The 26,889-nt window shown below is 45.2% G+C and overlaps 1 long non-coding RNA gene across 1 annotated transcript; it reads left to right on the top strand.

Annotated features, from left to right (window-relative positions):
• Positions 1 to 1,095: 1,095 nt before the first annotated feature.
• On the top strand, positions 1,096 to 25,661 carry LOC141156388 (uncharacterized). Its single transcript, XR_012247600.1, has 3 exons — positions 1,096 to 1,224; positions 14,113 to 14,351; positions 25,033 to 25,661. It is a non-coding gene; the product is annotated as an uncharacterized lncRNA (long non-coding RNA).
• The last annotated feature ends 1,228 nt before the right edge of the window (positions 25,662 to 26,889 follow it).

Genomic DNA, 26,889 nt, shown 5'->3' on the forward strand with positions numbered 1-26,889 from the left:
ACTGTACTTGTCATTTAGTGTTAAAATAAAGGATTTATTAAAAAAAAATTAGCGTGGGGTTCCCCGTAATTTTAGTCTCTAGTGGAGGTTAAGCAGGCGGCTGGGGCAGATGTTTGAAGCCTGGGAAGGGGGTAATACCCACGGAGCTTCCCAGGCTACTAATATCAGCCCCCAGCTGAATACCTAGCCTTTGCTTCATTGAAGTACAAACATGGCAGACAAGGGGGCTTTTAGCAGGCATCCAGTGACCACAAGGTGCCGATGATGTTGTTATGGCAGATGTAAAATACGTTCTGTATAAGATATAGTAATGCTAGAATCATTCCTGATTAAGAAATTACAGAAATAACAGTTTTACTTTGTTTTCTCAGCCGGGTATGGATGGGACAGTTAGATATCAACAGGACCACTGAAGCCTGTGTTTGGCTGCAGCGGTCAGGTGACTAGAAAAGCGCTTCAACAGAGAAACATGCAGCTTTCTAGTCAACTGGTCTCTACCGCCACCGGCTTCTACAGTCCTGTTGTTGTCTGAATGGCAAAACATTGTTTTCAGAGCTGGAGCAAACCTCTCGAGCTGCCTGTTCTAGATCCATGGGGTGACAGAAGTAAGTATGCCTCCATTTGATATTTTGAAAACATCCATGCCTACAAAAAAATGTTTCAAGAGTCGGAAGTTCAGATTTACTGCTGTTCAATCTCCGGAATGTGAACCAGTCGGTGCATTATAATTACCATTACTTTGTGCATTTCCTTATCTTGCTTTCTGGCATTTATTTTGGCATGTAATTAAAGTATTAAGGCATCCTTCTTTAGTTACTGGATTGAATTTTTGTTTTGTTTTTGTTTAGTATTTCCCCATTCTTTGCTTTGCAATAATAACATGTAAGCTTATAAACATCAGATTTGATAAGTTATTATGAAGGTGTGATTTAAAAAAAAAATTGTACTAATTAGCATGCTATATATGCACATATATTAGCATAATGTATTATTCACATAATATGTATGTGTATATATAAATATGTAGGGCAGGTAGTTTATTGCAGCCTTTTCAGTTTGTACATCTAAGACGTGACCAAACCTGTCTTAACTATTAAGGAATTCAACAGAAAATACCAGCACACTGTATAAGCTTAGGAACAGAAACTGCTGGCTATGTTTTATGGTTATTCAGCTTCTTAAGGTTCCTTTACGCGGACCAACCAGCAGCCCTAATCGACTCCGGTCAGTAAATATTTACGTATTCTCGATGGTATAATAGCCTGTTTATACAGGCAGACCAGGCTAAACGTTGCACAATGAACAATACGCAGTAGATCCTTCAGTGCAGATAGGCTGCCATTGTTCTTGAAGAACGAGAGAAACACACTTCAAAATGAGGTCAAGAATATCTTAGAAATATATTTATTAAATTTTAACAAGCAAAGGTGATGAATCACAGAACACAGGTTAAAAACAATGCGGTGGAGGGGCACCAATGGAGAGGGTGCAATAAATAACGCAAAATATGGTATATATAATTACATTAGACTTCCATCAGTATAAGCTGCTGAATAATATTTATATGGGTAGAGTGCAAACTTTATTAAAGTGCAAGTGCCTAACGATGTAATAAAATACAAATGTGGTATAATAATGTATAATGCCAAGTGGCTGATGCATATAAGGCAAATCATGAATTCAAGTAAATCAATCAGGTGAGATATAGACCAATAAAATGGAAAAAAATATATCTAATGCACAGAAACCACGATTAGATTTAGGTACTAATATGGAAGTCCCCCTGTCTGCGGAATCTACAGGGGACCAGGTAAAGCAGCAAAAATGTCCATGTTTATAGTAGCCAGCAACTACTTACATCCACTGTGGATACTAGTTCCCTCCTCAATTGCGCACACCCTGACGCGCGTTTTGGCACAGCTGCCTTCGTCAGAGCAATTGTTCTTGGCAGAGCAAGTTCTTTTTATGCAGCAAGATAGTTTAAAAATCTTTTCTCTCAATGAACAAGGTTTAATTGGGAGGAAAGTGTTCATTGGGTGTTCATTGGGTGATCGGCAGACTGTTTACACTGCACAATTATTATGAAATGAGTGTTCCTAGGAACATGCGTTAATAATAATCTTGCAGTGTAAATGCACCTTTAGGAACACTAAATACTTGCCAACACGTTGTGAAATTTACATCTGTGTAACAATGGTCATCATCTGCATTTTCATCGGTTTCATCTTACAATACACAACTATCAATCCCCTCCTGAGTTGAAAGTTTATTTTGAATTTGTAAGTTACCATCTAATTATAGTGACTCGCCCCCTGGGCCGTGGGGCACTTGGGACCGGTCTTCAGGGCAATGCGGGGAGTAGTAGTGGCGACCCGGTCCCGTGGCTCAGGGTGGTCAGACCAGTGGCAGTCTTTTAGATGTTTTAGATAATGTCCGACTACGCCACCCGTGGATTGCGGTTATTAGGAACCGCCGCTGCAGGGCAGACCGCTGGGGCCGATGATGTATGCAGCTGGGATGGTGTGACTCCCGACGGGAAGAGTGCGGCCCCAGGGCAGTGTAGTGGATGGAGGGAGTGATGGTGGTGAGATTCCCAGTACCGTTAGTGCTGGAGGAGCAAAAGAGCACACAGACAACGTACTGCAGTCCAATGTCTTTTACTCACAGTTCAGGTACTCCGGGTCACTTCTGTACAGGTAGTGACCGCCCGAGCCGTGCTGCGTCCACCAGGTGAGGGGCTCGGTCAACTCCCAGGCAGCTCAGGAATATGGCACAGGACCCCCTTCTTTCCTTTCTCTGGCCTGCCTCACCAGTGACCCACTTTTGTCCAGCTGCCGCGGACTTGTGCGGGTAAACGTGGGCCCCGTTCTCCGCTGTCCTATATGGTGCCTTCCTAGCTGGTTTGATGAGGTGTCGCACCAATAAATGATCACGACGTCCGGTCTTTGGCTGAGGGTAGTTTCTCCTCCACCAACTTGGGACCCGGCACCCTTAATCTGCCTGACCCTTCACCCTGTATTCTCGTGGGTTCTTAGGGTCCCTTCCACCTTCTTGTTCCTGAGCCCTTCTGTTTCTCTGTCTCTTCTTCTCCTTTTCTGTTCCTTCCTGTTCCCTTTCTGTTCCTTTCTTGTGGAGCTGGGATGAGACGTAATCACAGCTCCCTTTCACCTCCTCTCTCTCTCCTCCACTCTCTCTTCCTCAGCCTCTCTCTAGGCCCGCTCCTGAGTGGAGCTCCTACAGAGCCTCCACTCCCGGTCTTCTCCTCTCACTGACTGAACAGACTGAACTTCTCCAGAGCTAAGATGGTGCCCACCTTTCATACCTCCCTCTGATCATGAGCCCAGGTGACCAGCAACCAATGGGCTCCTTCCTACGCTCAGGAACCAACCCCTATCTGCCCCTACAGCACTGGGTATTCCACCCCCCTCCCCACTCCAGCCAGGGACATAGTCGGTCGTGCCTGCACTTCTGTCTAGTGAGAGCACCGTTGAGCTGTCCCTCGGAAATGGGGTGTGTGTGCTGTATGCAGCTAACTGAGCCCTGGTCCATACTCCATCCTTACCTGGGAGTGGAATACCACACCTCTGGCAGAGGTGCAATACCCCTGTAGCGGCCGAACCCTCGGGGCGCTACATTCCCCCCTGGTAAACCACAGCACGTCCTCGGGCTGGAAAAGAGCAAAAACAATTAAATACAGGACATGCAAACTTTTTCAAAACTTTTCACATCAGAAAACAGGCAATACTGTTCAATTCCCTTTATGGGAAACGCTTTTCTTTTCTTGTCACACTATTATAAAACACATACTGATACTTCTGGAACTCTTTTGACATATAAACATTATAGAAAACATTCACAACACTATTTAGCAGCATATAAAAACTTTTCATATAAAACATTTGCAAGAAAACATTTTCAAAACACATTCTTGGATCCTGGCGGCGGTGCAACTTGCGACCAGGTGTGCATTCTTCTTTTAAGTGCAGGAACCTTGGCAAACTTGTAGACATGAGGGACTTGTTGTCCCGAGGTAGACGTGGTAGTCTTTTTATAAAACCAGTAGGGGGCGCTTTAGGAAGCGCAACTATTTACAGGGGGTTGGCCGTTCCCAGTCCTCGGCCAGTTTTGGGGAGGGGAATGGCAGCTCACAGTCCTCAGCCTGGTAGGGGATGAGGGGCACACAGGTAACAGTCTCTTAACAGTCCCAACGGGGACCACACACTCTCTGGAAACAGTTCTTTTACCCCGACGGGTAACTATTTACACACATGCTTTTGCTACTTACTGGTAGCGGTGTCCTCCACATGCTCCTTCTTCCTCCTCATACGGTTCTTCAGACCCGTCCGGGCCCTCTTGGCTCTCCTCATAGCCGTAGTGCTGCAGCTCCTCCTCGGTGAGCCGATGGACATATAGGGCATATGGTCCCTTTGCGCCCTCGTGTTGGGTAAAGGTGACCACATCACCAGGGTAGAGGTCACGGCCACGGTGTCCCTCCGGTAGGTGGCTTTCAACGTCCCTGCGGGTTACAAAGACGTCGCCGGCAGTTACTGGCCCCCTGATAAAGCCCCAGCCATTCTCCATATGGAATTTGATTATGGTCCCGGTGATTCGGGGACCGCGGGCGGCCCGGGGGTCTTGACGGGCTTTGCGTTTTTGCTCCGCGCTTCAGGCCTGGAGCCGCTCCTCCCTGATGTGCCTCTCCCGCCGTTCCCGTTCGAAGGTCGCCAGTTGCTGCTGACAAGCCTCCAGACGACGGACCGCGTCTGCCCGCGTCTTTTGAGTGAACCCCATCAAGTTCTCGCCGGCGGGGTCCCACTCAAATTGGGCGTCCTCCAGTGCGGGTAGGGTGACCTCTCCGGGCTCTGGAGCCGGTATCAGAGGCTCGCGCGGGGGCTGGGTTTTCCATGGCTGACTGCTGGTCACTTCAGCCGGCCACTCCAGCGGCAGTCCATCCGGACCGGTATGATGTGCAAATAGGTCCACGCCCAGCAATGGTATAGTGGGGGGACCTGGTCTGGGAGCAGCGCCCAGGGGCACTCGGCCTTGCGACCAGGCCGGGGGTCTTCTGGTCACATCTGGTGGCGGCCCAGCCCGGGAAGGGGGTGCCGGTGGGGTAGCGGCGCCCGGGTTGACCAGGCCTTGCGACCGGGCCGATGACGCCCCTACAGCACTGGGTATTCCACCCCCCTCCCCACTCCAGCCAGGGACATAGTCGGTCGTGCCTGCACTTCTGTCTAGTGAGAGCACCGTTGAGCTGTCCCTCGGAAATGGGGTGTGTGTGCTGTATGCAGCTAACTGAGCCCTGGTCCATACTCCATCCTTACCTGGGAGTGGAATACCACACCTCTGGCAGAGGTGCAATACCCCTGTAGCGGCCGAACCCTCGGGGCGCTACAATAGTATAGGGGATAACTTAGTAATCATTAAAGGCCCGACCACTGGGACCCCCCAGCAATCTTTCAAATTGGGCACTGGAACCAAGGTTCCCTGGAACTATAGAGCCCCGTCTTGCTTTAGTAGAGTCAAGCATGCTTGATTTCCACTCCATGCATTCTTTATTGGACTGATTGCTGTAGTCGGCATTCTCAGGTAATCCCATAGACAGTGAAGTCGAGCACTAATACCTCCACTCCATTCAAGATGGGTCTCTGCAGAGTTCCATTCTCATGACTCTCAATCTACAATCTTGGGTCAGAGGATAACTTGTAGTTCTGGGAATAATCCTTCAAATTGGTTCCAAACATGCTGCAGTTTTGCGGAAAATTTTGCATGAATGGTGTCAGGAATTTTCTGATTTTGCAAATCAGTTAATGCAAATTAACTCTGCTTTTTTCTGAGACTACAAGAGATGAAAAACTGATATCATACACTGTATACTTATCCACTTATCACCCTCTGCTAATCCAACCATTCTCTTGATTGGAACAAAGGCTCATGGCAGCGACATGTTTGGAACAGGGATTTGATGCTGGATGCCAGGGGTGGTGCCAACGTACCACCATACTTGTAATGGAGTTCTGTCAGTGGTCACCTGGCAGCTCTAAAATGGCTTTCACGGACAGAATTAGCGCAAGTCATTCCGCTTAACACATCGCAGGGGTTGCCCTGGCCTTCACTCTTTTAACACCTGTACAGAGTTGTGGACTTAAACAGGTGCCCCTGGGCTGGAACCACGAAATAAGCTGCTGCCGGTGTAGCAGGCTGATAGAAGTGGTCAGGATGCCGGGTCAGAATCAAGAGGGTAGGAAACAAATATACTACACTGGAGCTGAACAGACAGGACTAAACCAGAGGAGCACTAGGCTATATCTGACAGCTTCAAGCAGTAAGCTGAAAGCTTAAGTAGGATACTTATTACCATGTGATATTTCAGTTTTTCTTTTTTAATAAATTTGCAAACTTTTCTACATTTCTGTTTTTTTTCAGTCAAGATGGGGTGCAGAGTGTACTTTAATGAGAAAAAAAGAATGAACTTTTTAGAATTTACCAAATGGCTGCAATGAAACAAAGAGTGAAAAATGTAAAGGGGTCTGAATACTTTCCGTACCAACTGTACATCTGTTAAATCACCAACGCTGTCCTCAGAATGTACATGGCGGTGCCTGACGACAGAAGCTGATGCCACAGAAGCAGGTCTTGATGGAGATGTTGCTGTGATTTTTTCATTCCACTCCACAAAGATTTTTTATATATATTATAAAAAAAAATAAATACTTGTCCCGCAAAAACAAGCCCTCATAGGAATATATTGACAGAAAATTAAACTAAAAAAAAGTTATGGCTCTTGGAAAGAAATAATTTAAAAAAAACAGAAAGCAAACAGTAAAAAATTACCACGTCCTTCTAGGGTAAAAGGGCTTATTCTGACTTTTGCAAATAAAGATTAGAAAGAATCTGTCTTCAGTATCCTTCCCCACCCCACCCAAACTATTTATATGTGCAGGTAACTCTTTCAAAGGATACGGTCACACAACCGTATTCTTTCTCATCTGAGAGAATCGGCCGATTATGTTAATCCCATTCTGATCAGAGTGTGAGCATATTAGTGTGATCTGATTTTCTCAAATGAGGAGAAGATGTAAAAAAAAAAAATTCTCCATCTTCCCCATTCTGTCAGTCCGTGAAAATCAGACCGCACTTCGATGTCATCCGAGCGAGGTCAGATTTTTTCCACTGACTCTTTGACTTGCATGGCCGAGTGACATCTAAATAAAAGATGCAAATCCAGGAAAAAATTGGACATGTGCACGGCCCTATAGAATAACATTGGTCCGAGTGTGATCCGATGTTTTGTCAAAACGTACTCGGAACAAAGTACGGTCGTGTGCATGAGCCCAAAGACAAGTCCATCAGGTTGAGACATATCATTGGTGCAACCTGTGCAGCTGCGCGGGGGTCCAAGAGGTAAAGGAGCCCCACTAAAACTTCCAAATCAGCAAGCAGCTTCTGTCGAAGACAGGACTATGGCAGTGCAAAGAGCCCAAATATTGTTTTTGCACAGGTGCTCTTTTCTGTCTGTGACCACCACTGAAGTCCAGCAATATCTTTACATGGCCAATCCATTCCTCGGTTACAGAGGAGTAACAGACTGGCCATGTACATGGCAAAGGGTATTGGCGAGTCATTCGTGACCTAAGCATAAAATTACCCCTCCTCGCCTGAAATAACCAGATCACACCATGATCTGGATTAAATTGGCCACAGCAGCCTTTATTAAACAAACAATATACATAAGAAAAAAATAACCATATTAAGTAAAAATGCAGGGCGATCCTCAAAGCCCTTAAAATTATGTTGGGAAGAATATAACCACTTCTGCCCAGGTTGCATTTTACCTCTAGCTGTTTTGCACCAGCTTACAGGCATCTGTTAACCAACCTGGCAATTAAACATAATCCCATTACCAGCGGGCACTTCTGGCCCTGTACTTGGGATTTCCATTACCCGTCACTACTTAATTAAATCCACTTGGGGGTTCCGGAACCTTGTGGGCTTTCCCCCCCTACCGATCAACCATTAACCATATCCACCAACATTGAGAAACTCTCACCAGCCACGAATAAATGTTTTGCACCCCTCAAACATTTATATCTCTCCACAATCTCTCCCTGAGTTCAATGCCCTCCCAAATATCCAAACACCACATATCCAGTCCCACTGCATTCAGATTCACCCCGTCTCGTCTCCAAAATTCACCCTCACCCAATTCTAGATCCATTGCGCACTGCCACCGCCCCATTTCTAGCCATAAAATGAGTCAACCCTCAATTAACTTTTATTCTGGCTTTGTTTATATGCTCCACCAAACTAGCCCCGTGCCACACCTTCCTCGGAATAACGTCTGTCCAAACCGTGGTACCCTAGGAAACATTGCCCATAACCATAGCCGATCAAATTTGATGCCCCCTATCAGCTCATGAAACATCCTCCTCCCCAAATCGTTAACCCCGATATGATTCACCGATATATTGGGGGCATGACTTAGACTTACAAAACGATGAAATTCCAGAATAAACTGACTCCACACCATGCCCCTTTTACCAATCCAACTGATAATAGCTTCTTCCGTTCAAAACCCAGCTGCCGCCCCGATGGCCGAGTTGTTGCCCGCAACGCCTCCCAGAATACAAACGAATGGCCCATAATCCAGACAAGCTGAGGACATAGATACCATGACTTACACACATTATCCCAACAAAAAACTTTTTTTTTTTAAATGACTTTCTTACACCCAGAAAGGTTGCACATGAGGCATGAATCTCACTGATTCCCATCTCCAAATCCATTTAACTACCTCATCACTTAGTTCTCTCAAGCAGCCTTAGTAGAAGCCCCAATCCAAAAGGAGTCGCTGCTATAATCTGTTGAAGGCACCCCACCTGACTCCAAACAGCGCTTAAATATGGGCAGAAAACTGAAAACGTGATAGAAGGAGCCATCCGCATGCGCCAACAAAGGAGCGCCAGGCCCTCCACAACCTGCCTCAACTTCTCTTAAACAATATACTGGGCACATCGAGGAGCCAAGAATCCTGAAAATTACCACTTTCAAACCTGTTCTCAGCTGATATGTTTTAGATGAGCGAATAAGTATTTCAATTCTATCATTATTTAAATCCACATCCGCTCTTAACAAACACCCCCTTTTTCAACTGGAAGCTCTAACCAGTTCCCCAAACCACAAAGAAATCCAAGGAGAAAGCTAATTTGAAAAGGTCAATTTCTCAAAGAGATTTACACACCAAATCCACCTATCTACTTAAGAGCAGTAATATCTCATATAAAACTGGACATCTCCTTTTTGCCTGCACTCAGTAACTCAGCTGTAAAGTAAGATTTTGTGTGTGTATATTTATTGTGTATGTGATTATTGTGTACACTGTGTGTGAGTACTTATACTCATGTATAATGTGTGTGTATAATTATCAGTGTGAGTGAGGGGGCCCTCATTCAGGGGTGATAAAGGTGTTGGGGGATGGATTATTCAGTTATGGGTGATTGGAGGCCCCTATCCCACAAAACCCATATCATTCTTTACTGAATGAGGCTTCCCTCCCTTGCACTGACAGTTATACACGTATTATATATGTGTATACACATTCATACTTCGTATACACATGTACACACTCACACCTACTGACAGATGTGTAGGTTGGGCTATGGGCCCTCTATCAGTTATGACCTTATAGATAACATAGAAACAGACATTTTCAGAAATAGTCTATAATGGAAGAGAGAAAGTTCTCTTTGTATGCTAATAAAGCCATAAGTGGTTAAGGTCCCCTCCTACCCCCTATCTCCATCAATAAGGGCTCTTTCACACATCAGATTTTTTGGTACGTGTGCTAGCCATTATTTTTGCAAATAGATCATGGACATAAGATTACAGAATTTATACAGACTACACAACACACCAAGGTTGGACTACCATCTTTTTGCCACCAGCAAATACAAAGGTTAAATGCTCCTGATATAAACACAAATATAGTAATCCTTCACTTACAAGACAGTACTCTACTTTATTTACATAGCCATGTTGCATGTTATCTAACAAGTTATAGATTTCTACAAGTGTAGAAGACCAGAACCTATAACAGTAAATGAATACAGAAACAGAACCAACATGAGTACACAAATCCATCACCAGAACCAACATCAGTACATCAATCCATCACCAGAACCACCATTAGTACATGAATACATTGTCAGAACCACCATCAGTACATACACACGTGGTCAAAATTGTTGTTACCCCTCGTTTAAAGAAAGAAAAACTCACAATGGTCACAGAAATAACTTGAATCTGACAACAGTAATAATAAATTAAAAATCTATGAAAATGAACAAGTGAAAGTCAGTCATTGCTTTTCAACCCTGCTTCCACAGAATTTTTAAAAAATTAAACTCATGAAATAGTTTATGCTTCTTTGGCACAAACTTCTTGAGATGACATCATGATGATGTAACCATCCATTGGGTCTTCTATGTCTTTGATAACATCGTGACAGCTTTAAATCTTGTGCTGGTGGAATTTGACATCGGTCCTCTTCTGTGGATTGCTGCATTGTCCAGCTTATTTGGACTTGATATATTACATGTTGGATACTAGATAGGGCTTCACTACTCTATTATATATGAAATTAAGGCCCTTTTTTATCTTTATATATATATATATATATATATATATATATATACAGTACAGACCAAAAGTTTGGACACACCTTCTCATTTAAAGATTTTTCGATATTTTCATGACTATTAAAATTGTACATTCACACTGAAGGCATCAAAACTATGAATTAACACATGTGGAATTATATACTTAACAAAAAAGTGTGAAACAACTGAAAATATGTCTTATATTCTAGGTTCTTCAAAGTAGCCACCTTTTGCTTTGATGACTGCTTTGCACACTCTTGGCATTCTCTTGATGAGCTTCAAGAGGTAGTCACCGGAAATGGTTTTCACTTCACAGGTGTGCCTTGTCAGGTTTAATAAGTGGGATTTCTTGCCTTATAAATGGGGTTGGGACCATCAGTTGTGTTGTGCAGAAGTCTGGTGGATACACAGCTGATAGTCCTACTGAATAGACTGTTAGAATTTGTATTATGGCAAGAAAAATGCAGCTAAGTAAAGAAAAACGAGTGGCCATCATTACTTTAAGAAATGAAGGTCAGTCAGTGCGAAAAAATGGGAAAACTTTGAAAGTGTCCCCAAGTGCAGTTGCAAAAACCATCAAGCGCTACAAAGAAACTGGCTCACTTGAGGACCACCCCAGTAAAGGAAGATCAAGAGTCACATCTGCTTCTGAGGATAAGTTTATCCGAGTCACCAGCCTTAGAAATCGCAGGTTAACAGCAGCTCAGATTAGATACCAGGTCAATGCCACGCAGAGTTCTAGCAGCAGACACATCTCTACAACAACTGTTAAGAGGAGACTTTGTGCAGCAGGCCTTCATGGTAAAATATCTGCTAGGAAATCACTGCTAAGGACAGGCAACAAGCAGAAGAGACTTGTTTGGGCAAAAGAACACAAGGAATGGACATTAGACCAGTGGAAATCTGTGCTTTGGTCTGATGAGTCCAAATTTGAGATATTTGGTTCCAACCACCGTGTCTTTGTGCGATGCAGAAAAGGTGAACGGATGGACTTTACATGCCTGGTTCCCACCGTGAAGCATGGAGGAGGAGGTGTGATGGTGTGGGGGTGCTTTTCTGGTGACACTGTTGGGGATTTATTCAAAATTGAAGGCATACTGAGCCAGCATGGCTACCACAGCATCTAGCAGCGGCATGCTATTCCATCCAGTTTGCGTTTAGTCGGAACATCATTTATTTTTCAACAGGACAATGACCCCAAACACACCTCCAGGCTGTGTAAGGGCTATTTGACCAAGAAGGAGAGTGATGGGGTGCTACGCCAGATGACCTGGCCTCCACAGTCACCAGACCTGAACCCAATCGAGATGGTTTGGGGTGAGCTGGACTGCAGAGTGAAGGCAAAAGTGGCAACAAGTGCTAAGCATCTCTGGGAACTCCTTCAAGATTGTTGGAAGACCATTTCCGGTGACTACCTCTTGAAGCTCATCAAGAGAATGCCAAGAGTGTGCTAAGCTGTCATCAAAGCAAAAGGTGGCTACTTTGAAGAACCTAGACTATAAGACATATTTTCAGTTGTTTCACACTTTTTTGTTAACTATATAATTCCACATGTGTTAATTCATAGTTTTAATGCCTTCAGTGTGAATGTACAATTGTCATAGTCATGAAAACGCAGAAAAATCTATAAATGAGAAGGTGTGTCTAAACTTTTGGTCTGTACTGTATTTATTGTGTAATTCATACTTGTTTATTATTGTGCCTTGGTCTGGTTTCATTATATGGTTATATACAGTCATATGAAAAAGTTTGGGCACCCCTATTAATCTTAAGCTTAATGTTCTATAAAAATTGGTGTTTTTGCAACAGCTATTTCAGTTTGATATATGTAATAACTGTTGGATACAGTAATGTTTCTGCCTTGAAATGAGGTTCATTGTACTAACAGAAAATGTGCAATCTGCATTCAAACAAAATTTGACAGGTGCATAAGTATGGGCACCTCACCAGAAAAGTGACATTAATAGTTAGTAGATCCTCCTTTTGCAAAAATAACAGCCTCTAATCGCTTCCTGTAGCTTTTAATGAGTTCCTGGATCCTGGATGAAGGTATTTTTGACCATTCCTCTTTACAAAACAATTCCAGTTCAGTTAAGTTTGATGGTCGTCGAGCATGGACAGCCCTCTTCAAATGATCCCACAGATGTTCAATGATATTCAGGTCTGGGGACTGGGATGGCCATTCCAGAACATTGTAGTTGTTCCTCTGCATGAATGCCTGAGTAGATTTGGAGCGGTGTTTTGGATCATTGTCTTGCTGAAAGATCCATCCACTTTGTAACTTCATATTTATCACTGATTCTTGAACACTATTGTCAAGAATCTGCTGATACTGAGTGGAATCCATGCGTCCCTCAACTTTAACAAGATTCCCAGTGCCGGCATTGACCACACAGCCCCAAAGCATGATGGAACCTCCACCAAATTTTACTGTGGGTAGCAAGTGTTTTTCTTGGAATGCTGTGTTTTTTTGCCACCATGCATAACGCCTTTTTGTATGACCAAATAACTCAATCTTGATTTCATCAGTCCACAGGACCTTCTTCCAAAAAGAAATTGGCTTCTCCAAATGTGCTTTTGCATACCTCAGCCAACTCTGTTTGTGGCGTGCTTGCAGAAACGGCTTCTTTCGCATCACTCTCCCATACAGCTTCTCCTTGTGCAAAGTGCCTTGTATAGTTGACCGATGCACAGTGACACCATCTGCAGCAAGTTGATGCTGCAGCTCTCTGGAGGTGGTCTGAGGATTGTCCTTGACTGATCTCACCATTCTTCTTCTCTGCCTTTCTGATGTTTTTCTTGGCCTGCCACTTCTGGCCTTAACAAGAACTGTCCCTGTGTTCTTCCATTTCCTTACTATGTTCCTCACAGTGGAAACTGACAGGTTAAATCTCTGAGACAGCTTTTTGTATGCTTCCCCTGAACAACTATGTTGAATAATCTTTGTTTTCAGATCATTTGACAGTTGTTTTGAGGAGCACATGATGCCACTCTTCAGAGGAGATTCAAACAGGAGAACAACTTGCAAGTGGCCACTTTAAGTAGCTTTTCTCATGATTGCATACACCTGGCTATAAAGTTCAAAGCTCCATGAGGTTACAAAACCAAAAAAAGTGCTTTAGTAAGTCAGTAAAAAGTAGGTAGGAGTATTTAAAACAAGAAAATGATAAGGGTGCCCATACTTATGCACCTTTCAAATTTTGTTTGAATGCAGATTGCACATTTTCTGTTAGTACAATAAACCTCATTTCAAGGCAGAAACATTACTGTGTCCAACAGTTATTACATATATCAAACTGAAATAGCTGTTGCAAAAACACCAATTTTTATAAAACATTAAGCTTAAGATTAATAGGGGTGCCCAAACTTTTTCATATGACTGTATTTTATATATACATTTGTATACGTGTCGTCTTCCAGCTAGGTTATGTTTGCCCTTGTTTTTGCCCATTAGCAATATGGCTCCGGGATGCGTGCGCATGTCCTCCTTCCCCCGTGCCCGCGCTTCCTGGCGCGCACTCAGCATGTGACGTCACGGGCAACAGTACATGAATGCAGGCAGCAACAGAAGCATCATTAGTCCATGAATTCATCACCAGAACTACCATCAGCACATGAATACTTAACCAGAACCACCATCAGAACATGAATACATCACCAAAACCATCATCAGTATATAACTACATCACTAAGGTTAGTACAAGGGTCAAGTGCAATGCAAGGACAGCCGCCACAAGATACATTTGCAAAGCATGAACCTATAACTCTCTCTATGTCCTTAACAATGGTAAGGAGATGCTGGGAGTTGTTACCAGCAATCATCAAACTGCAGACCATACAGATACTACAGTATTAATGATATAAAGTTAATGTCACAAACAAACATTTACACCCAGGTATCTTATGGGTGATGTCTTATCTGATTGAAGTTGTTCTCATCCTTTTCGTCCCATCTGATTCAGAAGCCATGATGATTATTCACATCTATAGCTTGTCTATGCAGACTTCCCTCTTCTCCATTCTTCTGCAGTATATTTCAATATGATGCACTTAAAAATAACGTTATTATAGTGCCCCTGAATAAACTACCCAAGTTGTGCCCTTAAACAAATAATTGCCCCTCACTGTCTTCTCTGCACAAAATATGTCCCCTTACACAGTCCCTCTAATGGTACATGGCCTTCACACTGTCATCTTCTATAAAATATTGCCTCCACACTATCCTCCCTGATGAACTACAATGGCCACATCATCCCCCCTTATGAACTACAAGAGCCAGTCCGTAGTCTCTTATGAAGTCTAACCACCATGATGTTGGCCCTTATGAACTATAACTGACACATTGTCTGCTCTTATGAACTATAACCGCAACACTCTAAATAACACAAGTGAAGTTAGGGCAGATACCACTGTTGAACTCATTCCATATATTTGTGAAGGAACAAAAGAACATGGACAAACAATGGACATTTGTTTGCTGTTCATGCCTCGATTTCAACTTTACTTGCGGTATTTGGAATATGGACATTTTTTTCAGTGAGTACCATGTATGCTATTAGCAGCTTGTCCAGGAGGAGAAAACACAGGTGCATATAGAATTTCACTAGTTTCTGAGAACACGATTGTATTCCTTTAAAGAACTAGGGTGTTCGAAATATACAAAGTCATTCAAGTGAGACAATTACTGAAAGACTTCAGACTAGCCCCGGTACAATGTGTATAATTATCAGTCACTTTTTTATTAGAATACATTATGTACAGACGGATGCACCAGCGGTTTCACTATGGTGTCATTTTTATTATAGTGCCATTGTTATGCCCCATGTCAATCTGTCAGTAATGTTTGGTAATGTCTAAAGAAGTTGTCCACTTTTTGATGACATTTTTTTTGCACTTAAGTGCATGTATTTAGGACTGATAATAATTCTAACAATTGGGTTATTTTATTAATTTTTCAGGCTGTTTGTGGTCCTTAAATCAGCTGAGAAGAGCGCAGAAAAGGAGAGATAGGAGTTACAAACCCTGTCAGTCTGTGAGAACAACCTCACAGATTGATTCTTTTACCTTGGGGGAATATAGTAAGTGGACAACCCCTTTAACTCATTCTGCAGCCAGCAATAAACAGAGAAACACAGAAGCAAACAATGCAAACATTTTAACAAAACCCAATTGCAAAAACATTCCCTTTAAGATGGTCATCCAGTCTTGCCAAAATTGTCAGGTTCAGCAGATATATTTCCAATGTGTATGGCAAATCTTTACAGGTAATTTAGTAGTTAGTGTCAAGTCAGGTCTGTAACAGAGGACGTCAGTGAGGTATCAAATCAGTAGGACAAGAAGTTGCCTGAAGTAAGGAACAGGTTTGTCATAGCAAGGTGTCAAATTAGTGGCCAGAAGGATTCAGCAAAGCAGTGTCCAAAAGAACAAGGGCAAAAGAGTTATAGCCATAGGTGGATTATAATGAGGGCAATCTGGGCTACCGCCCGGGGCCCCAGGGCTCCAGGGGGCCCCGGGCTCCGGGGGTCCATGGCCAGATTGCCCTCATTATAATATGTGCGGCGCCGCAGCACATACCGGCAGTCAGAGGCGGGGGGGACCCCAGACCGCTCTCCCAGCAGTGGCGCACGGCCTCTGCTTCTTCTTCGGCCGGGCCAGCACTGCACCTGTTAACTTCCCTGTGTGCTGGCCCGGCCGCGTCACAGCTAGGAGACACGGCCCTGTGCGCGGCCGTGTCTGCTAGTGTGACGTCACGCAGTGCGCGCTGCACTGCTGCACCGGAGAGGAGCTGGAGGACTGGAGCCGAGCCGGGGGATGGTGAGTGTGTGAGTGTGTGTGAGAGTGTGAGTGTGTGTGAGTGTGTGTGTGATTGAGTGAGTGAGTGTGTGTGTGTGTGTAGGCAGATATCATTGTGTGATGTCTGTTTATTTGTATTTTTGTGTTTCAAATGTGTTTATGTATATGTCTGTATATGTTTGTGTGTGCACGTGACTGCGTGCGGCCTCCCGCTGTGTATACATGGCTATGTGCGCCTCCTGCTGTGTATAGATGGCACCGTGCGGCCTCCTGCTGTGTATAGATGGCTACATGCGGCCTCCCGCTCTTTATAGATGGCTACGTGCGGCCTCCTGCTGTGTATAGATGGCTACGTGCAGCCTCCCGCTGTGTATAGAAGACTACGTGTGGCCTCCTGCTGTGTATAGATGGCTACGTGCGGCCTCCCACTGTGTATAGATGGCTACGTGCGGCCTCTAGCTGTGTATAGATGGCTACGTGCGGCCTCCTGCTGTGTATAGATGGCTACGTGTGCTCAATATTAAGTCATGCAATTAATGTTAGGCTATGTGACCACGATGCAGAAATGCTCCTGATTTTTTTTGAGCGTTTCTGCATCTCCCTGGCAGCAAAAACGCATGTGGATTGTACATGCGGATTGTACATGCATTTTTCCTGCCAGGGACTAGCGGATGTGAAGTGTTCTTCACATGCATTTCCGCATTCGGGTTGTCAAGCGCTTTCCAAGCGATTTTAGCATCACTTGGAAAGTGCTTGACAACTTGGTCACACTATATAAATCCATGCAACCGGCATGGATTTATATAGTGTGACCGTAAAAGAATGGTAAAAAATAAATATATACTTACCTTCTGATGGCCTGCTGACGTCAGCGGTCGCGTGACCCGTCACATGACTAAATGACGTCACCACAGGTCCTTTAGTCTACCGCGAGCTGCCGGCAAGCCGGGACACATCGGATAAAGACACGGGGGCCATCAGAAGGTAAGTATAATATTTATTTTTTATTTTATTCTTTTTTTCACAGGTTCTATGGTACCCGGGTCCGGAGGAGAGTCTCCTCTTCTCCAAACCCGGGTACCATCCGCACATTGAAACGCTTGGATTCTGCATGTACAGATCCAGTGATGCGGATTCCATGCGTTCCAATGCAAGTCAATGGCGGCGAAAACACCGCGCTTCTGCAAAATAATTGGTAGTGCTGCGGATTTTTCCACAATGATAATCTGCAGCGGAAATTTCCGCAGCATGTGCACAGCAGATGCGGATTATCATTGGGGAACATGGCAGGCCTTCTACCAAGCATTTTTTAAGCGTTTCTGCGGTGGAATTGCCGCTGCGGAAACGCTTAAAAAACGCATAGTGGGCACACAGCCTAAAAAAAAATATTATAATTAATATATTAATATTGTGCCAAATTAATTTCACGTGAACTATCACACGATCTATCACAGGGGATCATGTGACATGTGATACATTAGGTGTGTGTGGGGGGGGGGGGCCCGCGCCTTCTAAACTGCCCGGGGCCCTTGCTACTCTTAATCCACCCCTGGTTATAGCTAATTATCTAATGTCCATTAAGTACATAGTTAATGTGATTTCTACATTGATTAGCGAGGGGGGAATGCAGCACAGCATTGACCATCATTTTACCTAGTCACACCTAGTTTTCATCTTAAGAAATCCTAAAATGCGGCTAGAACAGTAATATTGTGCTATCATTTCTGTGCACACACGTGTAGTACATGCTGACATCTTACATATTGGACTCATTAGTATGAACACACCCAGCAGGATGCACAGGAAATCCTAAATTTCTGAAATTCCAGTAATAGTGTGTATTTTTCTGGCTCCGCATTTACACAGAGAATTTTTTTTTTTTACAAAGATATGGTTTTGCTATGCTAAAGCAGATATCATTTTCTTTTATTTTCGAAAAGTTAGAGCAGGTGGAAACGAACATATTTTCGGTCCCAGTGCGGTCTGACAAAATATCGGATCGCACTTAGACCAATGTTATTCTATGGAGCCGTGCACATGTCCGATTCTTTCCTTGGACTGAGTCTGTCAGAGGAAAAATTGCAGCAAGTACGATTTGCATCTGTAAATCTGATCGCACTCGGCCATGCAAGTCAATTGGTCCGTCAAAAAGAATCGGACAGCACTTGGATGACATCAGAGTGCAGTCCGATTTTCACAGACTGACAGAATGGAGAATATTTTTTTCAATCTTCTCCACATCCGAGACTTAACTGATATATAGGTCTCCTTTTATGTTCTGCTCCTTATATGAGCGTGAGCCATTTACCCAAGCAGTATCTGATCCAGCACAGATTTCAGAGCGCAGGGTGATGCCATAAGAGTAGCTAATTGAGGACAGACTAGAGTGAACATACAGGCCCAGATTCATCAAGACCAGACATTTTTCCTCAATGATGTAAATTGGCCTATACCGCATGTTTTTTTTGTTTTTTTTGCCTTCCCCTGGATCAACGCTGCGGAATAGCTGCAGTGCACAAGAAATAGGCTGAACTGGATGGACGCTTGTCTTTTTTCGGCCTTATAAACTATGTAACTATGTAACTATGATGTTCATGACAGTCTTGATGAAAGAGTGTGCTGGAGTTAGACTCTCCTGATTCATTAATGGCGCATGCATCTTAATGAATCAGCTGCGCCTGTAAAGTGGCATGTGCCCCCGCCACAAGTCTTGCTCCAGTCAGAGTAAGATGTTGCGCCGCACTGCGCCCCTGTTACGCCCCCTTTCCGCCCCAGTGCTACCAACTTTGGCAAAGCTGGGAGAAACTGGTGTGAAAATGGCAAAAGTTACAAAACTTTTGCGCTACTCCACAATGTGCAAAAATTTAGCCACTTTTCAAAGTGATTTATGAGAGATTTCTAGTGTAATCGCTGTGATAAATCGGTGGCCACAGTGTTTGTGGCCAGATAAGATTGTGGATGATCCATGGACTGATGTTATGTGATAAGCTTCCATGAAGAAGAGAGTTTTCGAGGCACATAGGTGAATAAGAAAAGAGCTGAGTATGGGATAACTCCAGATATTGTGACATTGAGGGAGGCAAAGATGCAGATAACAGGGTTAAGTTAAGAAAATGAGGAAGAAAACAATAGCTGCTGACTTGTGCGGGAAGGGTAGGGGGCTATGTTCAGTAGACAGCAGATGGCGCTGTGTTAAACGAATGCTCTCAAGATTAGAAACTATCTCCTATCCATGTTATAGAGGCCTGGGCAAAGTGCGGCCCGCGGGCCACATCCGGCCCTGTGGCTGTCCCCGTCCAGCCCACGAACCAAGACAGCCGTGGGCTGAAAACAGTGGCCCACTGGCCGCACCACGCCCTCCCCCGCCGGTTCGCGGCCACCACCCACTGTCACCGCTATCTGCAGGCAGCGATGACTGCATTGGTGGAAGATGGCGCCGCCGGCCCCTTCTTTCACCAATCAGCGAGTGACATCATGTAATTGCGTCAGCTCAGCTGATTTGTGCACTGCGCGCCGGAGACATTTGCTGAAGCTCAGCGCCGGGACAATGGGAACGGGAGCGAAGTGAGTATGTGGTGTTTTTTTTTTCATGGACATAGGGGTCAGCTGCTGGACATAGAGAGGCTATGGGGGTCAGCTGCTGGACATGGGGGTCAGCTGCTGGACATGGGGAGGCTATGGGGGTCAACTGCTGGACATGGGGTCAACTGCTGGACATGGGGAGGCTATGGGGGTCAGCTGCTGGACATGGGAGGCTATGGGGGTCAGCTGCAGCACATGAGGAGGTTATGGGGGTCTACTGCAGCACATGGGGAGGCTATTTGGGGTCTGCTGCAGCACATGGGGAAGCTATGGGGGTCATCTGCTGGACATGGGGAGGCTATGGGGGTCTGCTGCAGCACATGGGGAGGCTATGGGCGTCAGCTGCAGCACATGGGGAGGCAATGGAGGTCAGCTGCAGCACAAGGGGAGGCTATGGAGGTCAGCTGCTGGACATGGGGAGGCTATGGGGTCAGCTGCAGCACATGGGGAGGCTATGGAGGTCAGCTGCTGGACATGGGGAGGCTATGGGGTCAGCTGCAGCACATGGGGAGGCTATGGAGGACAGCCACAGCACATGGGGAGGCTATGGGGGTCAGCTGCTTGACATGGGGAGGCTATGGGGTCAGCTGCAGCACATGGGGAGGCTATGGAGGTCAGCCACAGCACATGGGGAGGCTATGGGGTCAGCTGTAGCACATGGGAAGGCTATGGGGGTGAGCTGCAGCACATGGGGAGGTTATGGGCGTCAGCTGCTGGACATGGGGAGGCTATGGAGGTCAGCTGCAGGACATGGGGAGGCTATGGGGGTCAGCTGCTGGACATGGGGAGGCTATGGGGGTCAGCTGCAGCACATGGGAAGGCTATGGGGGTCAGCTGCAGCACATGGGGAGGCTATGGAGGTCAGCTGCTGCACATGGGGAGGCTATGGAGGTCAGCTGCAGCACATGGGGAGGCTATGGAGGTCAGCTGCAGCACATGGGGAGGCTATGGAGGTCAGCTGCAGCACATGGGGAGGCTATGGGGGTCAGCTGCAGCACATGGGGAGGCTATGGAGGTCAGCTGCAGCACATGGGGAGGCTATGGAGGTCAGCTGCAGCACATGGGGAGGCTATGGAGGTCAGCTGCAGCACATGGGGAGGCTATGGGGGTCAGCTGCAGCACATGGGAAGGCGATAGGGGTGAGCTGCAGCACTTGGGGAGGCTATGGGCGTTAGCTGCTGGACTTGGGGAGGCTATGGAGGTCAGCTGCAGCACATGGGGAGGCTATGGAGGTCAGCTGCAGCACATGGGGAGGCTATAGGGGTCTGCTGCAGCACATGGGGAGGCTATGGAGGTCTTCTGCAGCACATGAGGAGGTTATGGGGGTCTGCTGCAGCACATGGGCAGGCTATGGAGCTCAGCTGCAGCACATGGGGAGGCTATGGAGGTCAGCTGCAGCACATGGTTAGGCTATGGAGGTCAGCTGCAGCACATGGTTAGGCTATGGAGGTCTGCTGCAGCACATGAGCAGGTTATGGGGGTCTGCTGCAGCACATGGGGAGGCTATGGGGGTCAGCTGCAGCACATGGGGAGGCTATGGGGGTCATCTGCAGCACATGGGGAGGCTATGGGGGTCAGCTGCAGTACATGGGGAGGCTATGGGGTTCTGCTGCAGCACATGGGGAGGCTATGGGGGTCAGCTGCAGCACATGGGGAGGCTATGGAGGTCTGCTGCAGCACATGGGGAGGCTATGGGGGTCAGCTGCAGTACATGGGGAGGCTATGGGGGTCGGCTGCAGCACATGGGGAGGCTATGGGGGTCAGCTGCAGCACATGGTTAGGCTATGGAGGTCTGCTGCAGCACATGAGCAGGTTATGGGGGTCTGCTGCAGCACATGGGGAGGCTATGGGGGTCAGCTGCAGCACATGGGGAGGCTATGGGGGTCATCTGCAGCACATGGGGAGGCTATGGGGGTCAGCTGCAGTACATGGGGAGGCTATGGGGTTCTGCTGCAGCACATGGGGAGGCTATGGGGGTCAGCTGCAGCACATGGGGAGGCTATGGGGTTCTGCTGCAGCACATGGGGAGGCTATGGGGGTCAGCTGCAGTACATGGGGAGGCTATGGGGTTCTGCTGCAGCACATGGGGAGGCTATGGGGGTCAGCTGCAGCACATGGGGAGGCTATGGAGGTCTGCTGCAGTACATGGGGAGGCTATGGGGGTCAGCTGCAGTACATGGGGAGGCTATGGAGGTCTGCTGCAGCACAATTAATATTAATATAAAGTAATTAATATGTTAATATTAATATTAAGCAAAGCTAATTTCAGCCTATTGGTTCGGCCCTCCACAACACTCATGGTCTCTCATGTGGCCCCTCTGAAAAAATAATTGCCCACCCGTGTTATAGAAGATAACCTCCCGATCGCCAGGGGTCTAACCACTGAGACCATGACCATTTTCAAAAATCAGGGCTCCACACATTCATTCTTATAGGAGTGCCGAAAACCAGCTGGGTGTAGTGCTCAGCTATCTCCAAAAATCTCATAAAGAATGAATGGAGTAGTCATGTGAATGACCGTCCACTGCTCCTTTTATATAAGGGTCTTTAGAGCCCCAGTTCTCAGGATCGATCAGGACCCCAGCAGTCAGACCCCCAGCAATCAGGAAGTTATCCCCTAATCCAGACTTGATGACAGCACTTGAACTATTTTCCCTTGTTTGTATGCCTAGTTTCTCTCCAGACTGTATTACATGACCTCTTTGTTTTGTTATTGTCAGATCTTCCCTATAATCCTCCATATTGTGATGATGTAGATAATGATTGTTGCTTGTCCCAAGTAAGACTATTGTTCTCCCACAATGTCTGAGAGCTGATGATTCTTCTGAAAGCTGAAATCTACAACACAATTTGGGCACAGACACACAACGAAAGAGCAAAGAGCAGAGTACATCTTGGTGAACAGACGGATACAAGGAATCCCATATGACTCAGTTATAGACGTAGTAGACTGCATCTGGGTGTCCGTCTCCAGTAGGCGTACATGTCTGTAAATAATGCACGACCGAGTGCACGTTCATTCTGCCGGCACCATAATAATCTATGGCTCCATTGGCGCATACACCTGAATCCCGTTTTAAGGGGGTTCGGACATAAACCCAGACAGGGCTAACAAACGGGTGCCAGGAAGCAGTGTGAAAGCACCGTGAGACATATGAACACTGCCATAGGCATGTTGGATGCATTCCAAAAATGCAGAAGAAAACCAGTCTAAACAGGAAGGTATTTCTACTAAGGAGACTATACAAAATAATAGGCATGAGCATATAAATGCAATGCTGAAAGCCATCAACACAATTGAGAGCAGTGGGTGAGGATATAAAAGACAGCCATGTTGCAGTCATATTGCTATGCAGTTTACCTGACACATACAGTGCACTGATTAATGTACTAGAGACCAGGCCTTACACAGACCTGACACTAGAATTTGTAAAGACCAAGCTAGTAGATAGATACCAGCAAAGAAAGGAATTTGTGCAGAACTCCACAAATAACAACAGTAGAATCACTCTTAGGCTGCATTTTCTCTCATCTGTGAAAATTGGACCGATTCTGCTAATCCTGAGCCAAACTCATATTTTCCTTAATGATCTTTGTTGAAAATTTACATCAGGTCATGTGGCAGTTAAATATGATAATGATATAATCAAGATAATGATATAATAAATAAGGATATAATAAAATAATGGTTGACTATCTGTTGTGTTCCATTTTTATTAACATTGATGATTTTAGAAATTAAACTATCGACTATCCTTTTTGGGGGGTGAATATAGAAAAAGTTGTGCAGACTACATTTTTTACGCCGAGCCAAAAAACGGATAGCAGATGGAATGGATACTGTTTTAGAAAACATAAAAACAGAATGTGTCCTGTAACTGAACATTCGATGGCAGTTTCTATGCTTCCAAGTGGATCGTAAAAATGGGAATAAAAACAAACACAACCTAAATGCAAATACAGATGCAAAAACTGATCAAATACCGATGGAATACTGATCAAATCCTAAGTATGGTCTATGGGTAAAACATCAAGATCCTACAGACAATACAAAGAATAAAGGGTCTGGCATGTTGACTCTTAAATGGGTTGTCCAGGCTTAAAATATCATGGCTGCCTTCTTCCTTGGCTTGTCAATGATCTTTTATGGATCAGTGTATCCCCTCTCATCATTGAAACACACTTGCGTGTTCCGACGCTCCAAGCCTGTATGTTAAAGGAGGCGCTTCAGACTTAGGGTTTGTGAATCAGTGCAGACAAGTCTGATTCACGTTGTTCAGGTCTTTGATATTCTGTATTTGTAAAGGAATTCTAGTAAAACAGCGGAGCAGTAAAGTAAATCATTTTAGTTAATAAGTAACTGAAAAGTCGTGAAAAGGATTTCTAAGGATATTATGATGCCTGGACCACACCTTTATTTTACTTCCCTGGTATTGAATGAATCACCACATTGGTGGAAAGGCTCCGGTCCTGTGTTTTTTTTTATCTGTATTTACCAAGAGATTAAGTGTTTTACAGCTCAACAATCAAAGAAGACTAAAATTATACTAAGAAATATTGTACTGGGAGAAGTTGTCAGAGTTTCACACAACCGGGTGTGTTATGTTTTTCTATTTTTATCAGAAATAAGTTGTGACTATGAGGACTATTACTAAAATGAGAGAATATCCGGATTCTTGGCCCAATGAATAGAAGGTGATTATTACTAATATCCCTGGTGATCAAGAGTATTAGGCTATGTGCAGACAAAGTTTTTTGATTTGGTCAAAAACAACAAGTTTTTCAAGTGTAAACTGTTTCAGGAAACTCTCCTTCTTTGGGGAATATTTTGGAGGTTTTTTTTTCATTTGTTGAAGCTGTTTTAATGAGCATTTTGGAATAATTTTTTTTTTCCAAAAGTATTTCTTGCAGCCTTTTGATTGGACAGTGCTCTGTTTGGAGTGAATTCCCTCAGAGTCTCCTTTAAAAAAGTGACATGTACCTTCTTCTTTTCCAACAGGTGCTCTCCTGCCCCAAAACTCTACATATGGACAGCAAAGAAATGACATGAATAGGAAGAGCCTTACAAGCAGTTTTTAGGTGTTCTACAGTAGTGTATTGCTAAATGCCAACAACCCTGGTGATCTAGAATTGAATGAATTAATAACTTGATTTTGGTCTTCTTCTAGCTCCAGACCAGTTTGACCCTCAACTTTGGCAGGAAACTGAACGTGATCAATTGCTCAGCTTGGGTCACAGAACTCTGACGAGGGCATGAAAGAGTAGGAAATAGTCACTGTTTTAAATTTTATTGAACTTCACTGAAATATTTGTAAAGGTTACAGGCAATGTCATATCATTTAATACAGGTAAAATATATATTTTTGTACCATGTTAGCCAGTAGATAGAAAAATATTAAGATTTGAGAATCCTCAGTGGTTGATACCTTTTAATGGCTAACTGAAAAGATGCTAACAAATTGCAAGCTTTCAAGACCACTCAGGCCTCTTCATCAGGCATAGTATAACACAAAATCTGAAGAGTAACATATTTATACACAATAGGACACAGAAATAATGCAATAGATGAGACAGGTGACATAAAGCAGAGCTATTACTGTGGGAGAAAGATAAACAGTTCTAGCGGTAAATATTGGATTAGTTCATAGATAAGGACTGTGAAAGTTTTATTGTCCGGTGATTGAGGTAATATAATAATTTAGGTATGCATCTCTACCCTAAGAGAATCCTGCCAGGTCTGAAAGTGGGCAGGGCACATGTTCATCACCAGTCACTATATGTGACGCACCCCCTGGGCCGTGGGGTACTCGTTGCCGGGCCGGTCGGTGCAGGGGATGTCACAGTGGCAGTGACCCGGTCCGTGACTCAGGGCGGTCAATAAAAGGGGATTTTAGTTTTTATAATTTAATGTTCGTGACGCTACCTGTGGTATGTGGCTATATGGAGCCGCCGCTGCGGAGCAGGTCCTCTGGAGCTGTTGGTAATGCAGCAGAGTTGGTTTAGCTCTCCACAGGTAGAGCTAAGCTCCAGGGCAGTGCCGTGATGGTTAATGATGAGGTAGTTGTTGTTGTGCAGTATAGTGCAGGGCTGGTGATGACGCAGCAATAATTCACAGAGACAGTGGGGTGCAGTCTTCTTGGTTTACTCACGATTATCACGTTGCTCCTGGTTACAACGGCCAAATTATCACCACCAGCGTCGTTCTGCGTTCACCGAGGCAGGAGTTCAACAATCTCTCAGGTATTTCAGGAGTACTTAACGGGAGCCCGTTCTGTGTGCCTTTCTCAGTCGTCTTCCTGCGATGGCTCTCGCCCTCCTGCCCTGCGCCTCGCAACCAGTGTCCCAAGCCGGTAACCTCAGATCTTGGCGGGCAACCTGGAGTTCCCTGGATCCTGTGCGGCTACCTTTTCGGTGATTAATTGTGGCTGTGGGCAACTACACCCTGAAAATGTAGAAACCTCCGGTTTCTAGCTGAATGTTGTAATTCCCACTAGTTAAGGGCCGGTACCCTTTGCGGCCTGATCCCTCCACGTCCTGGTAGATTCGGGCATACGGGTGGCCTCCTGCACTCCCCGTGCCCCTAGGATCCCTTCTTTCTTTCTGGAGCCTTCCTCCCTGCTCCTCTCTTCTCTTCAGTCTCACCTCCTGGGCCTCTCTCACTCAGGTCCGCTCCTCCCAAGCAGAGCTCCTGCAGAGCTCCTGCTCCTTCCACTGTTCTCCTCTGTCTGTCTGCTCTCACTGGACTCACTCCCAAGATGGCTCCCCTTTTATACTACTGCTGTAGTACTCCCCTGTTCTTCTTCCTCCACCCACACCCACTACATGGTTCCACCCTCCAGCTAGGGACCAGGGACTG

The sequence above is a fragment of the Phyllobates terribilis genome, unplaced genomic scaffold (assembly GCF_046119375.1).
Source record: "Phyllobates terribilis strain yellow unplaced genomic scaffold, ASM4611937v1 Scaffold_8__6_contigs__length_399053987, whole genome shotgun sequence".
Lineage (NCBI taxonomy): Eukaryota > Metazoa > Chordata > Amphibia > Anura > Dendrobatidae > Phyllobates > Phyllobates terribilis.